Raw genomic sequence first — 15,076 nt, forward strand, 5'->3', positions numbered from 1 at the left:
GTCATAGACTGTTCTCTCCGCCACCACAAGGCAAGCGGTACCGGAGTACCAACTCTGCAGACATTTTTGACACTTTTTTTCTTATTTTTGAACTCATTTTTGATCTACATTGTTGGGAAAGGGCTCATAAGTAAGCATTTCACGGTTAAGACTACACCGGTTGTATTCGGCATATGTGACAAATAACATTTTATTTTATTTGGACATATAGTGTAAGAAATCAAGCAATTTCAGACAAGCCCAATGTCTACCACGTAGAACATTGTCAACTCTCTCCCAAATGTAGCTGACTCTGTCCTCTCTACCTCCCCAAGATCTTAAAGTACAAAATAGCTTTTATTTGTCAAATCTCTATTTTTGTAAATGTAAATAGTATGTTATAGAAGAGTCCATACACTTTTGGGGTGATTTCACTTGGTTTTGAGAAACTTACCAGTGATAGACTTCCTCAGGCTTGTTCTGCAGTGCCAAGACACAGATAACAAAGGCTACAAAAACACCCAAATACGTAATTTTTGAAATGGCAACATTCTCAGTATAGTGATGCAGTTATTTTGATCTTGTACACATGAAATTGTGTCATTCAGGAACTTTATCTGCAATTAATATTCAATTTTGTTGGACTTCAGCGATACTTTTCCATGTGAAGGATGCGTGTGCTTTCTCGCTCCAAACACGCATTCTCACACACTGAAAAGTATTGTGAAATTGCCAAAAAAGTGTCTGGACTCCTCTATAACATGCCATTTACATTTAAAAAATGGATTTGATTCAGGGCCCTGGTGGTGCACTATGTAGAGAATAGGGTGCCATTTGGGATATAGACCGAGTCTCTGCAGGAACCTGTCAGCTGTCACCACTTTAGTCTGAATGAGTGATTCCCAGCACTCTGGTCTGTTCTCCCTCTGAGGGACAATACTCTAATGGGACACATCCAATAGGAAGGGACATCTAGAGGCTGGAGGGGAGTGATGGAGACTGCATGGAGGAGTAATGTAGGTCTATAATAATCACCTAAACCAGTGAACCTTAGGAACTCAATGATTTTGATCCCCCTCTTACTTCATCACTTTTTCTTCTCTCTTTCCCTCTCGCCACACATCCTTCTTATCCCCTTTCAGCATCTTCTCTTCTCCCTCTTTCTCCCACTAACACCAAATGAACTTGAAAAAGAAAGGTGTGGGTGTAGTGCGCCAAGGTTATCTCTAAATGTAATTACAGACCAACACAGATGTGACTGTGACTCATCAGATTAGAGTGTAGAACCCAGAGGAAACACATATATTATGATGCACAGGCTGGCCTGCATTGGCTGAAACAGTACTGTAGGTGAATTCACCTACACTAGCAGCATAGCGGAGGTCATATTTGTTCAATGTAATAGCTGATGCTGTGATTCCAGGAACACTGACTATAATAGCCACCTCAGTGCTAATCATCATTTGCTCAAAGATGTTTGTAAACCAATTTCAGAATTGAATAATACACTACATCCTAAAGTAAGTTGGTCTCATCAGCATTGTACATTCCTACTTGTCAGTAAGAATGACTGTTCTAGAGAGTGTCAATCAGAGCTGAGGAGCTGATGGAGACTGTGATGTCATCATGTCAGTCAGCCATGGTGGTGGTAGTGGTGATGATGGAGGGACTAAAAATGCCTCACTAACAGAAATACAGCTGAATTCTCCAAATTCAGAGCGAGTGAGTGAGAGAGAGAGAGAGAGAGAGAGAGAGAGAGAGAGAGAGAGAGAGAGTGAGAGCAGACAAACCTACAGGGCCTTCCTCAATTCCCATGACCAGATCCTCTGCTGAGACTGATGACTCAGGAACGGCAGGCAGAAATAAATAGCTAAACAATCTTCTTATCATTACCCTGCCAAGTCTGTCTCCATCAGCTATAATGGGACATCTGAATGAGAATCATTTGTATATTATTCACGTGCTATTCTGCCTGCCTGCTTGGCTTGAAACAAGTGCTGCACCTCCAAATCTTAGATAACCAGCAAATTGATGCATCTCTCTTCCCTCTCCCTCTATCTCTGTCCCTCTTTCTAGCTCTCTCTCCCCATCTGACTCTCCCTCTCACATCTCTTTCTCTCTATCTGTGCATGTGTGTGTGTGTCAAGAAGGATAATGTGTGTCTAAAACATGAAAAGCAAAAGAATCCCTGAAAAGATGCAAGTACTACTCCCCATTGTTCCATCAGTTCATATATTTTCAATCTCATGGTCTGCTAACCAGTGACTAATGCTTGACTGCCTCCTATGAGGATTTGTTTCAAATAATGAAAATATCTATTTTTATATTCACACACCATCATATTTCATAGATATCATTGTTGCATTTTCAATCAACTTAATTTAAAAACATGAATGTCTTCTGTTATTTTCAGAGTCCTACAAATGTAGAGGTCTAGAATTTTTACGCAGGAAGCAGACCTGAATGACAAGCTGGTTAAGGGGGGGATGGATTTATTTGACTGGCTGGCCCAACATGGTACAGCAGTCCAAAAGAAGAGCACTAAGCCACAAATGTAACCTTTCCTCTCCCCCATTTTCATATGGATATGAAGGTAATTTAGTGATATTCATTACAATTACCTATTTCAGCAGTCCTCTTTGGGGTTTGCTAATCAATGCATTGAATGGGGGGGTGAGCCCAGAAGTGGCCATCTTACATTTACATTTTATCATTTAGCATCATTTAGCAGACGCTCTTATCCAGAATGACTTACAAGTTAGTGCATTCATGTTAAGATAGCTAGGTGAGACAACCACATATCACAGTTGTAGTAAGCACATTTTTCCTCAAAGCAGTGATCAGAAAAGTCAGTGCTAGTAGCCCAAGACAAGTGCGAGTGTTAGTTCCCTTTTTTTCTTTCCCTGTGTAGTGGTAGAAGCTACCTTATAATGTCTCATTCCCTGCTTCACTGTCACTGTGTGAAAGTCTCTCTCTGCAGCTGCTGGCATCTGTATCGACACATCCAGTTAAGCACAGTACAACAGTGCTGCCCATGTAATTTAGTTCAAGACGCAATCTAATGTCTCCTCAGCAAGCATCCAAATGATTATCTCAATAAAATCTGGCTGGAGTAGAGCTTAAGGCCATGCGGTGCTGTGGATGCTGTAACACACTGCCTTTAATGATGTACAGCATGAATAAAGTGTTATTTTCTTGGTTGGATTGTAGATTTTCACACCATCTGTGTGTACCTACAGTACTCTATTTAGTCATCAAGGTTGACGTTACGCACGTTTTTAACACACCTTGTTGAACCCAATTTAGCAGCTTGAAGTAGCACGTATGGTTGGCATGGTTTCCAGGTCTCATGCAGGTGTAATGCTGATTCCTATCATGTGTCCATCAATAGGGCTGTTCATAGGTAAGCTTCCGCATGTCCTTTATAGTAGTGACCACAGAACATCTCTACGGTGGCGACTATTTACTTAGGTTTGGAAAATTAGGGAAAAAGTCATATGGAGGAACAAAACTCTATATCAATCAGAATCGAGAATGCCTTCTCATTTCAAAAGCAATACTCTCAAAATATCCTTTCTGTAATATCCTGCATTAAACCTTGAGTTGTGCTCAAATCCACTACAGTATTCATATCTGAACTCTAACTAGGTTGGGTGCTTGGATCTTGGCAATGCTACCATCCTATCCTGAGCAGCTCTGCTCCCCCTCTCTAATATCGGCCACAGTCTCTAAATGTCTTGTCTCACACCAGCAGCTGCACAAAGAGCAGGTCTATTTGGTCACCATCTGCTTAAACAGAGCTGCTGAGGGCTGAGGGTAGGAGAGGATGTGATAGCAGACTGTCTTATGTGAGCCTCGGTGCTGTGAACACACTGATCTAAATCAGTGTGCTCTATACCTGACAGAGATCCCACTGGGCACAGATGTCAATTCAACGTCTATTCCACATTGGTTCAATGTAATTTCATTGAAAGGATGTGGAAACAATGTTGATTAAACCAATGTTTGCCTCATTGGGATAACTCTCATCACAACATTTGGACATGATAATATCTATCTGCATGTCTTTGACTCGTGTGCAACACAAATTGTGGTAGCATTTTGTGTGGGGATAAGGACGTTCATTGTGGGAGGTTCATTATGGTATTCTAACTCTGTCTTATCACCATGCTACTGGAGTTATAATTAAGCAATAAGCCCCAGGGGGGGTGTGATATATGGCCAATATACCACGGCTAAGGGCTGTTCTTATGCTGTTCAAGAACACTCGGCGATGCTGCAATATCTCGGCGCCATGATGGATCGCATTGTTCAGACCATGGACCGCTGGGAGAGTCCGGGAGTCTCTCCAGCGCCTCGACCAGCACAACCGGGCTTGTCCTGTATCCGGTCCCAGTGGGATGCGTCACGCCCTTCCCAGGGAGTATGATGTGACAGCAGCACGGTGCCAGGGGTTCCTATTACAGCTGGACCTATACCTGGCCACCGTTCACCCGGCTCCCTCGGGAAGGGAGAGGGTGTCCGCCCTTGTCTCATGCCTCTCAGGGAGAGCTCTGGAGTGGGCAAACGCCGTGTGGGGAGAAGGAGATGCGGCGTTGGACCACTTCGGGGAGTTCACCCGCCGCTTCCGGGCCGACTTCAACCATCCGCACGAGGGTAGAGCGGCGGGTGAAGGTCTCTTCCACCTGAGGCAGGGGAAGAGGAGCGCCCAGGAATTCGCCCTGGAATTTCGGACCTTGGCCGCCGGAGCAGGTTGGAACAGACAGGGCCCTCATCGACCACTACCGATGCAGCCTGCGCGAGGATGTCGGTCGGGAGTTGGCCTGCAGGGATGCCACCATCACCTTTGACCAGCTGGTGGATCTGTCCATTCAGTTGGATAACCTGCTGGTCACCCGCTTCCAGCACCCCCAGCTCCGCTGCCAATGGAGCTGGGAGGGGCTGCGCTCAGGGAGGCCGGAGGAGGGACCTTCACTTGCACCATCTGTGGCCGGAGAGAGCACAATGCCGGTCGTTGGTGCCTCTGGGAGTCGAGGAAGCAGGCAGGGCTCTCTGACGTCACCCCATGTGAGTCTGCACCACTCTCATCCAGAGCCCTCTGTTGTTCACCTGTTTGTGCATGTTTTTTTCCCTGAGTTTTCCCCGCATTCCTGTGTAGGGGTTTCCGCTACACAGGAAACCCTGGTTGGTTATCATCTTTCTGTCAGGTTGTGCGCTACTGGTGTAGAAGTCAGGTGCAGGAGAGCAGAGAGTTGTGATCAGGCGCACACTTTATTTGGCAGAAGCAAACAACAGATGGACGCAACTGTGTCAAACAAACCTCCAGCCAAAGGTAAAAGTAAAAAGCGCAGCAAAGTCACAAAGATGCATACATGTGTATCCCCTGTCACAAGCGGAGACGGCGGCTATGGAGACATATGTCTCTGAATCCCTGCGTCAGGGGTATGTGGGGGACCAGGAGCTGTTGGCTGTGGTTAAGGCTCTGAAGGTGTGGAGATATTGACTTGAGGGGGCTAAACACCCTTTTGTCATCTGGACTGACCACCGCAACCTGGAGTACATCCGGGCACCGAGGAGACTGAATCCTCATCAGGCAAGGTGGGCCATGTTCTTTACCCATTTTGTGTTCACCCTGTCCTACAGACCAGGTTCCCAAAATGTGAAGGCAGATGCACTGTCCCGGCTGTATGACACAGAGGAGCGGCCCATGTATCAGACTCCCATACTACCGGCCTCCTGCCTGGTAGCGCCGGTCGTGTGGGAGCTGGACACGGACATTGAGCAGGCGTTATATATAGAGCTCGCTCCCCTCCAGTGTCCCGTCGGGCATCTGTACCTTCCGTCTGCTGTCCATGACCAGTTGATCTATTGGGCCCACACGTCACCCTCCTTTGGTCATCCAGGGATTGGTCGGACAGTGCACTTTCTGAGTGGGAAGTACTGGTGGCCTACCTTGGCAAAGGACGTGAGGGTTTATGTTTCCTCCTGCACGGTTTGCACCCAGTGTAAGGCTCCTAGACACCTGCCCAGAGGGAAGCTACATCCCTTAACCATTCCACAACGGCCTTGGTCACACCTGTCGGTGGATTTTCTGACCGATCTTCCTCCCTCACGGGGAAACACCACAATCCTGGTCGTTGTGGATCGTTTATCTAAGTCCTGTCATCTCCTCCCTCTGCCCAGTTTCCCTACAGCCCTACAGGCTGCGGAGGCCTTGTTTACACATGTCTTCCGGCACTACGGGGTGCCTGAGGATATAGTGTCTGATCGAGGTCCCCAGTTCACTTCGAGAGTCTGTAGGGCGTTCATGGAACGTCTGGGTGTCTCGATCAGCCTTCCTTCAGGTTTTCACCCCAAGAGTAATGGGCAGGTGGAGAGAGTGAACCAGGATGTGGGTAGGTTTCTGCGGTCATATTGCCAGGACCGGCCGGGGGAGAGAATCATTGAGTCGCCTTATTTTTAGAGAAAACGAGAGACAAATCGGCATATTCAGGGGGAATGCGCATGGTGGAGAACTGGTCTGGACTCTCCACCATAGTAGCACCAATGGAAACCCCTAAACACCTACCTGAGCACTCTCGTGACCACCCCTTGTGAGTCCTCTGTGGCCAAGCTAACCAGGGTAGTGTCCCGCCCTGACCGGTGAGAGCCTTTTTATGTCTCTATTTTGGTTTGGTCAGGGTGTGATGTGGGTGGGCATTCTATGTTCTGATTTCTATGTTTTCTATTTCTTTGTGTTTGGCCGGGTATCAGGGACAGCTGTCTATTGTCTCTGATTGGGAATCATACTTAGGCAGCCTTTTCCCCTGTTGTGTTTGTGGGAGGTTATCTTTGTTAGTGGCACTATAGCCTCGTAAGCTTCACAGTCGTTTCTTTGTTTTGTTGTTTGTTGCCGACATTTATCTAATAAAAAGGAAAATGTATGCTCAACCCGCTGCACCTTGGTCCTCTTCTTACGTCCGTGACAGAACATCCCACCACCAAAGGACCAAGCAGCCTGGCCAGCAGAGGCAGCTCCAAAAAAAATTTGGGGGGGCGGCACACGGGATGGTCGGCGGAGCCGAAGCTTGAACCAGAGCCAGTCTGGGAGAGGAAGGTGAACTTGGAGGGGAGCGAAGGTAGTGAAGCAGAGACAGTGAAGGAGTTGAAGGGGAGATTGGAGGAGAGAGCTATGAGAGAGCTGCTGTGTTGGTGCATGAGGCACGACATTCGCCCTATGGAGCGTGTCCTCGGTTTGATGTCAGATGAGTCAGCTCTCCATACTCGTCAAAAGGTGCGTGCTACCAGTCTGGTGAAGACTGTGCCAGCCTCACGCACCAGGCCTCCTGTGTGCCTCCCCAGCCGTCTTGTGCCAGCTCAGCGCTCCAGACCTCCAGTGCGCCTCCACAGTCCTGTGAGTCCTGTGCCGGCTCTACACACGGTTTCCCCAGTTTGCCAGGAGAACCCAGTCCGGCCTGTTCCAGCTCCCCGCACGTGCCGGGCTAAAGTGGGCATGCAGCCAAGAGGAGCGGTGCAAGTGCCAAGCAGCAGAGCTCCAGTGCTCCCCCACAGCCCGGTTCGACCTGTGCATGCGCTCTGGAGGTGCCGGGTGAGAGTGGGCATTCAGCCTGGAAGAGTGGTGCCAAGGCTACGCACCAGATTTCCAGTGCTCCCCCATAGCCTGGTTCATCCTGTGCCTCCTCCACGGACCAGGCCTCCAGTAGGTCTCCCCAGCCTGGTTCATCCTGTCCCTCCTCCAAGGACCAGGCCTCCAGCAGGTCTCCCCAGCCTGGTTCATCCTGTGCCTCCTACACGGACCAGGCCTCCAGTAGGTCTCCCCAGCCTGGTTCATCCGGTGCCTGCTCCACGGGCCAGTCCGGGGCCTCCAGCAAGGGTGCCCAGTCCGGGGCCCGCAGCGAGGGTGCCCAGTCCGGTGCCTGCTCCACGGACCAGTCCAGGGCCTCCAGCAAGGGTGCCCAGTCTGGTGCCTGCTCCGCGGGCCAGTCCGGGGCCTCCAGCAAGGGTGCCCAGTCCAGGGCCCGCAACGAGGGTACCCAGTCCGGGGCCCGTGATGATGGTGCCCAGTCCTGGGCCCGCAACGAGGGTGCCCAGTCCGGGGCCCGCAGCGAGGGTGCCCAGTCCGGGGCCCGCAGCGAGGGTGCCCAGTCCGGGGCCCGCAGCGAGGGTCCCCAGTCCGGGGTCGGCGGCGAGGATCCCCACACCAGAGGTGAGCCAGAGGTAGAGCGGGGTCTACCTCCCGCACCAGAGCCGCCATCGCGGATAGATGCCCACCCAGACCCTCCCCTATAGGTTCAGGTTTTGCGGCCGGAGTCCGCACCTTTGGGGGGGGGTACTGTCACGCCCTGACCGGTGAGAGCCTTTTTATGTCTCAATTTTTATGTCTCTATTTTGGTTTAACCTGAGAAGGGAAGTGAAGCAGTACTGAGGTGATTCAACAGATGGCAGGGTTTGGTAATGTAATTCAGTTTAAAAATAACCACACCAAAGCATATTGATTAGCTTCCTCTATCTATACATTACAGTACAGTAAACGGCTGCAACAACAATGGTTCATGCTTTCAAGCTGCCATTTCAATGTGCCTACTAGAAAATACTTGTATCTTCATTTGTAAGTGTTATGTTTACTCTTGAACCAAAAGGATCTATTGTAGGAGGAAAGAGATGGATAGGATGCAAATATTAAGAGCCATTTTGCATCTGCCATGATGACTTTCTTAAAATTTCAAGCACAGACTTTCCCAAGATGCTGACCATTAGCATACGGAGCAGTGGAATTAATGTCCTTTTCAGCTACTATGTTACCGGAGATATCAATACTCAAAGGGCACATGCAGCCCTGTCAGCACTACTTGAGATCGAGCATAAATAAATACAGTATTTAGTTAAATGATTACAGCAAATGATATTCATATAGATATAGAGAGGAGGAGACTGTCACAGTAAATTAAGTTTTAAGTGATTACGTATGAGAGTCTGGAAGCCTGGTTTAAAGTAATTGAAAGGAATTTCAAAGCCTTTAAATGAGGATACTGCAAGGTCACCCTTTCCTTTGAAAACTTCCCTAACAATTCATTTTGAACCATCATTTCCCCTGGGAACTACAATAGTCTATACATGTACTATTCAAGCTGAAATATCCCTCATATGTAAGATGTCATAAAAGAAAACACAAAGAAAAAAAAAATATTACCTTTGTTAGCCAAATACAAAACAAAAATCTTTTCATGTAGGAGAAGACATATGAGCCTCATAAATAAGAGAAGGTTCAGGGGATCCAGGTCACATAATTACTGAGCTATAAAAAGGTCTCACATATTCACCTGGAATGAAATACTGTATGGAGATTGGCTGGAGGGGAAATGGAAGTTCTCTGGAATTAAGGGTCTTTCCTGTTGGCTCCTTTATGCCACACCACCGTCTGACTCAAGGGTATTATACATTAATTTAATGGGGTCAAAGTTATGAAATGGAGCTGTAATATTGCCATGATCAAATGGGCTTGATCCTGAGATTTGTTAGGGTTGTCATCAATTCATTTCAACACATCATTGCAGGGCACACTGGTCTCTAGTGTTATACTGTAGCTGTCCATCAAGCTTCATAGCACACAATCAAGATTGATTCCTGAATACATACAAAAAGCTACCGTTAAGACCGGTCCTGTATGCAATAGAAATGTGTTCTATTAAGTATTTATTGAGTCCGCAAGATATTGGCTGCTGAACAAGAGTTAAGGACCAGAGGGAATGCGTCCCCCCTACAGTTACCAGTTCCCTTTGGTAACTGAAGAAATACCCCTATCATCACTCAGGGGCCACAAATCACTCCATCTGTCTGACAGCTGTACTGTACCTCAGCTCTAGAAGTCCAAGAGGTGAGAGACGGACAGTTGTATATCTGTGTGTTGCCTTGGTTCCCTGACTACTCCTTTCTCTAGCCTACGTAAGGCCTCACTCCCTCACTAGACTCCTAATCAACCCTGCTTCCACAAATTATATATGAAAAGGTGAGGACTTTTGTCATTTGAAATGACATTTCATCAGTAATTCATTGAGTCAGGTTTTCATATGCAGTCAAATTGCATAGTCTCTCACCTGGATTCAGTTTCACTGATATTTGAATAAATGCAAGAATTTGTCCTCCTTATGATTGAACTCAGTCTTCCAGTTCTAATATATATATATTCAACAATATTGACTTTAATGAGATATTTTTCAGCATGGATAAATATATTCTATAGTTGGCAAGTATATCATTTTGAGGGTTGCTGCAGTATGGTAGTGTTGTAGAGCTTATGTCTGGACAAAGGAAGAATTCTTATAGTCAAACATTTCAACCAGAGTCCTATAGAGCAGTGTTTCCCATGGTCCTCCAGTACCCCAACAGTGGACATTTTCATTGTAGCCCTGGACAAACACACCTCATTCAGCTCATTGACGGCTTGGTGATTTGTTGACAAGCTGAATCAGGTGTGCTTGTCCAGGGCTACAATACAAATGTGTACTTTTGGGGGTACTCGAGGACCAGGGTTGAGAAACACTGCTATAGAGTATCATGAGGATGCTTTACTGTCTTATCTTCTCATCACCTTGTCCTGGCACCTTGTCCTGGCAACCAAAATGGCAGTTTCATTCCAGTGATCGTATTTCAAACTCAGGAAATGGAATCCAGGTGATAAATGGGAGATCTATGTACTGTAATGTCAAGAAAGCTGGACTGTGCAGAGGGATCATTGATCCATGGGCTGTTCATCTGGAATAGACCTCTGATTTAACAAAGACAACAACCATGACAGGCCACTCAGTCACCTGACAGATATAGGGCAGGCCAGGGAGGGGAAAAGCAACAATGCTATTAGCTCTTTTTTTTAAAAGCGGTTTTCTTTTTGTTTAAAGAAGCCACTCTTGAATTCCCTTTGCAAGGTACATACTGTATCTAAAATAGTTCAAAAAAATTGGCAAACAGAGGCATTTAAACCAAAAATTGGCAAACAGAGGCATAATAATACATTTATTAGCCTCTATGAGGATCTTGAGGACCCCACTGGGATTGATTTTCTTATCTGTAATAAATTCTTTCTCCCTTGCCATCCTAATTTACAGCCTGTTGTAAGGAAAATGTTGTGTTTCTATAACATAGCAAGTATGTTTTATTCCAGACATTCAGCACTCTATGTCGTACACGGTCGTGCTCTTTCTTGCTAATGTGGAGAAAATAGAGGAAATAGAGCGCATGATTGCCTCCTGAAGTCTTCCATAATGCATACTTAATGAAACCCCTGCAAGAAGAAGAAACAAATAGTGTGCAGGCCATGGTCTCCAATGAATTATCCCCTGTGCTCAGGCATCATGTCCACTGTGCCTTCATTGATACAAGAGAAAAGCAAGCATACAAAACACTGGAGAATAGGCCTAGTCTTGTTAAGTTCCCTAAATAAATAATTTATCAAACAGAAACTTTTAATGAAACTAAATTATATAACATCAGGACTTGTCGTACTAATTTGAGTTTGATGTGACTAAACGTGACTGAACAGCTGAGATCCTGAAATGGAGTCCCACAACCTACTATAGATCTCAAGGACAGTCATTATCTCCTCCACGCAATCAGAGGGATATTCTTTCTTTCACTAAGACATTTAAATCTGAGTGCGGGGCATGTTAATAGGAATGGCCCCAGGCCCCCAGTATTCTCTGAGAAAGACCAACTGTTCATAGTTAGGATATTTCTTTCGTCAATTCAGTCTGAACTCCTGCCAGGCCATAAAACCTTCAGATTCCCAAGGAGATGCCACAAAGGTCCTGATCCATAAGGGGGAATCCCGCTGTGGACGATTGCCTAGCAACCCATATTAGCAACATCTCTAAGGTGGACTAGAGCAGCATGATCACCTCAGCACATGACCATTCTACAAGATGGGGCAATGGGTTCATGGCTATATCTGTGTCATTTCTAAATGCCAGTATAGGCCTAGATATCAAATAAGATCAAGACACATTTATTCCAAAGCCAATTTGGGAATATAGATTTATGCAATTATCCTGACTGAAGCCCATGGTAGCCCTTCACTAATATGAATGACATAGATTGATTGTTGAGAATAATGGGGAAGTCAGCAAGGCCTATCATCTGATGGATTTGCATATAGCCTATGAGTAAAGTCATATAAATCATAAAGCTAATCCCCACTATAAACTATAGGTCTACAATAACACTGTAATAATCACTTATTAACCCTTAATAATATTATCTGACCTAAAGCCAATTCGCACAAGGGCAGATGATTTACTGGGTGTTGATTGAGAATACAGAGGAATTGTGCTGTCTGTATGTGGGGTGTGTTCGTAGGAACACATGATATAATGATTGAATGACAATCAGTGATGTTTGGTCACACACTGCCACCTGGTGTATTTATGAGAGGATGAAAACATGTGACCAGATTATGGCAACAATAAATGTGGTTCTTCAAAGGAAAATTTATCTTATTTTACAACCTGGTCTCATAGACTAGACGTAACATAGTAAATGTAAATCCGAGACACTCAAATTAGTAAAATATGTTACGCTTGATATGGTTACATAAGACAAAAGGTTACTTAAAGAGGGTGGTTGGTCAGGGTGTATGGGTAGGCATATAACACAAACGTCCAGCAACCCAAGGGTTGTGTTCACATCTCATCACAGACAATTTTAGCTAATTAGCAACTACTTACTACTTTTTTTACTACTTTGCAACTACTTCGCATGTTAGCTAACCCTTTACCTAACCCTAACTTTAACCCTTTAACCTAAATCAAATCAAATCAAATCAAATTTTATTTGTCACATACACATGGTTAGCAGATGTTAATGCGAGTGTAGCGAAATGCTTGTGCTTCTAGTTCCGACAATGCAGTAATAACGAACAAGTAATCTAACTAACAATTCCAAAAAAACTACTGTCTTATACACAGTGTAAGGGGATAAAGAATATGTACATAAGGATATATGAATGAGTGATGGTACAGAGCAGCATAGGCAAGATACAGTAGATGATATAGTACAGTATATACATATGAGATAAGTATGTAAACCAAGTGGCATAGTTAAAGTGGCTAGTGATACATGTATTACATAAGGATGCAGTCGATGATATAGAGTACAGTATCAACGTATGCATATGAGATGAATAATGTAGGGTAAGTAACATTATATAAGGTAGCATTGTTTAAAGTGGCTAGTGATATATTTACATCATTTCCCATCAATTCCCATGATTAAAGTGGCTGGAGTAGAGTCAGTGTCATTGACAGTGTGTTGGCAGTAGCCACTCAATGTTAGTGGTGGCTGTTTAACAGTCTGATGGCCTTGAGATAGAAGCTGTTTTTCAGTCTCTCGGTCCCAGCTTTGATGCACCTGTACTGACCTCGCCTTCTGGATGACAGTGGGGTGAACAGGCAGTGGCTCGGGTGGTTGATGTCCTTGATGATCTTTATGGCCTTCCTGTAGCATCGGGTGGTGTAGGTGTCCTGGAGGGCAGGTAGTTTGCCCCCGGTGATGCGTTGTGCAGACCTCACTACCCTCTGGAGAGCCTTACGGTTGAGGGCGGTGCAGTTGCCATACCAGGCGGTGATACAGCCCGCCAGGATGCTCTCGATTGTGCATCTGTAGAAGTTTGTGAGTGCTTTTGGTGACAAGTGAATTTCTTCAGCCTCCTGAGGTTGAAGAGGCGCTGCTGCGCCTTCCTCACGATGCTGTCTGTGTGAGTGGACCAATTCAGTTTGTCTGTGATGTGTATGCCGAGGAACTTAAAACTTGCTACCCTCTCCACTACTGTTCCATCGATGTGGATGGGGGTGTTCCCTCTGCTGTTTCCTGAAGTCACAATCATCTCCTTAGTTTTGTTGACGTTGAGTGTGAGGTTATTTTCCTGACACCACACTCCGAGGGCCCTCACCTCCTCCCTGTAGGCCGTCTCGTCGTTGTTGGTAATCAAGCCTACCACTGTTTCGTCCGCAAACTTGATGATTGAGTTGGAGGCGTGCATGGCCACGCAGTCGTGGGTGAACAGGGAGTACAGGAGAGGGCTCAGAACGCACCCTTGTGGGGCCCCAGTGTTGAGGATCAGCGGGGAGGAGATGTTGTTGCCTACCCTCACCACCTGGGGGCGGCCCGTCAGGAAGTCCAGTACCCAGTTGCACAGGGCGGGGTCGAGACCCAGGGTCTCGAGCTTGATGACGAGCTTGATGACGAACTCCTAACCCTAACCTTAAACCGTAACCCCCAGCCTAGCTAATGTTAACCACCTAGCTAACGTTAGCAACAACAGTGGAGGCTGGTAGTAGGAGCTATAGGAGGACTGGCTCATTTTAATGGCTGGAAAATAATAAATGGAAGAGAGTCAAACATCTGGTTTCCACATGTTTGATATTGTTCCATTTATTCCATTCCAGCCATTACACTGAGCCTGTAGATCCTCCCACCAGACTCCTCTGGCATAGGTATTACAAATTCGTAATATATTGTATGAACTGCAATTCATAACATTTCATACAATTTTTAAAATAGTAACATATCATTCAAAATGAATGATGGACATCCACAAATTAATACATACACTACCGGTCAAAAGTTTTAGAACACCTACTCATTCAAGGGTTTTTCTTTATTTTTTAAAACTATTTTCTACATTATAGAATAATAATGAAGACATCAAAACCCTGAAATAACACATATGGAATCATGTAGTAACTAAGAAAGTGTTAAACAAATCAAAATGTTTTATATTTGAGATTCTTCAAATAGCCACCCTTTGCCTTCATGACAGCTTTGCACACTCTTGGCATTCTCTCAACCAGCTTCTCCTGGAATGCTTTTCCAACAGTCTTGAAGTAGTTACCACATATGCTGAGCACTTGTTGGCTGCTTTTCCTACATGGTCCCACTCATCCTAAATCATCTCAATTTGGTTGAGGTCGGGGGATTGTGGAGGCCAGGTCATCTGATGCAGCACTCCATCACTCTCCTTCTTGGTCAAATAGCCCTTACACAGCTTGGAGGTGTGTTAGGTCAATGTCCTGTTGAAAAACAAATGATAGTCCCACTAAGCCCAAAC

Source organism: Oncorhynchus tshawytscha, linkage group LG13 (assembly GCF_018296145.1).
Source record: "Oncorhynchus tshawytscha isolate Ot180627B linkage group LG13, Otsh_v2.0, whole genome shotgun sequence".
NCBI lineage: Eukaryota > Metazoa > Chordata > Actinopteri > Salmoniformes > Salmonidae > Oncorhynchus > Oncorhynchus tshawytscha.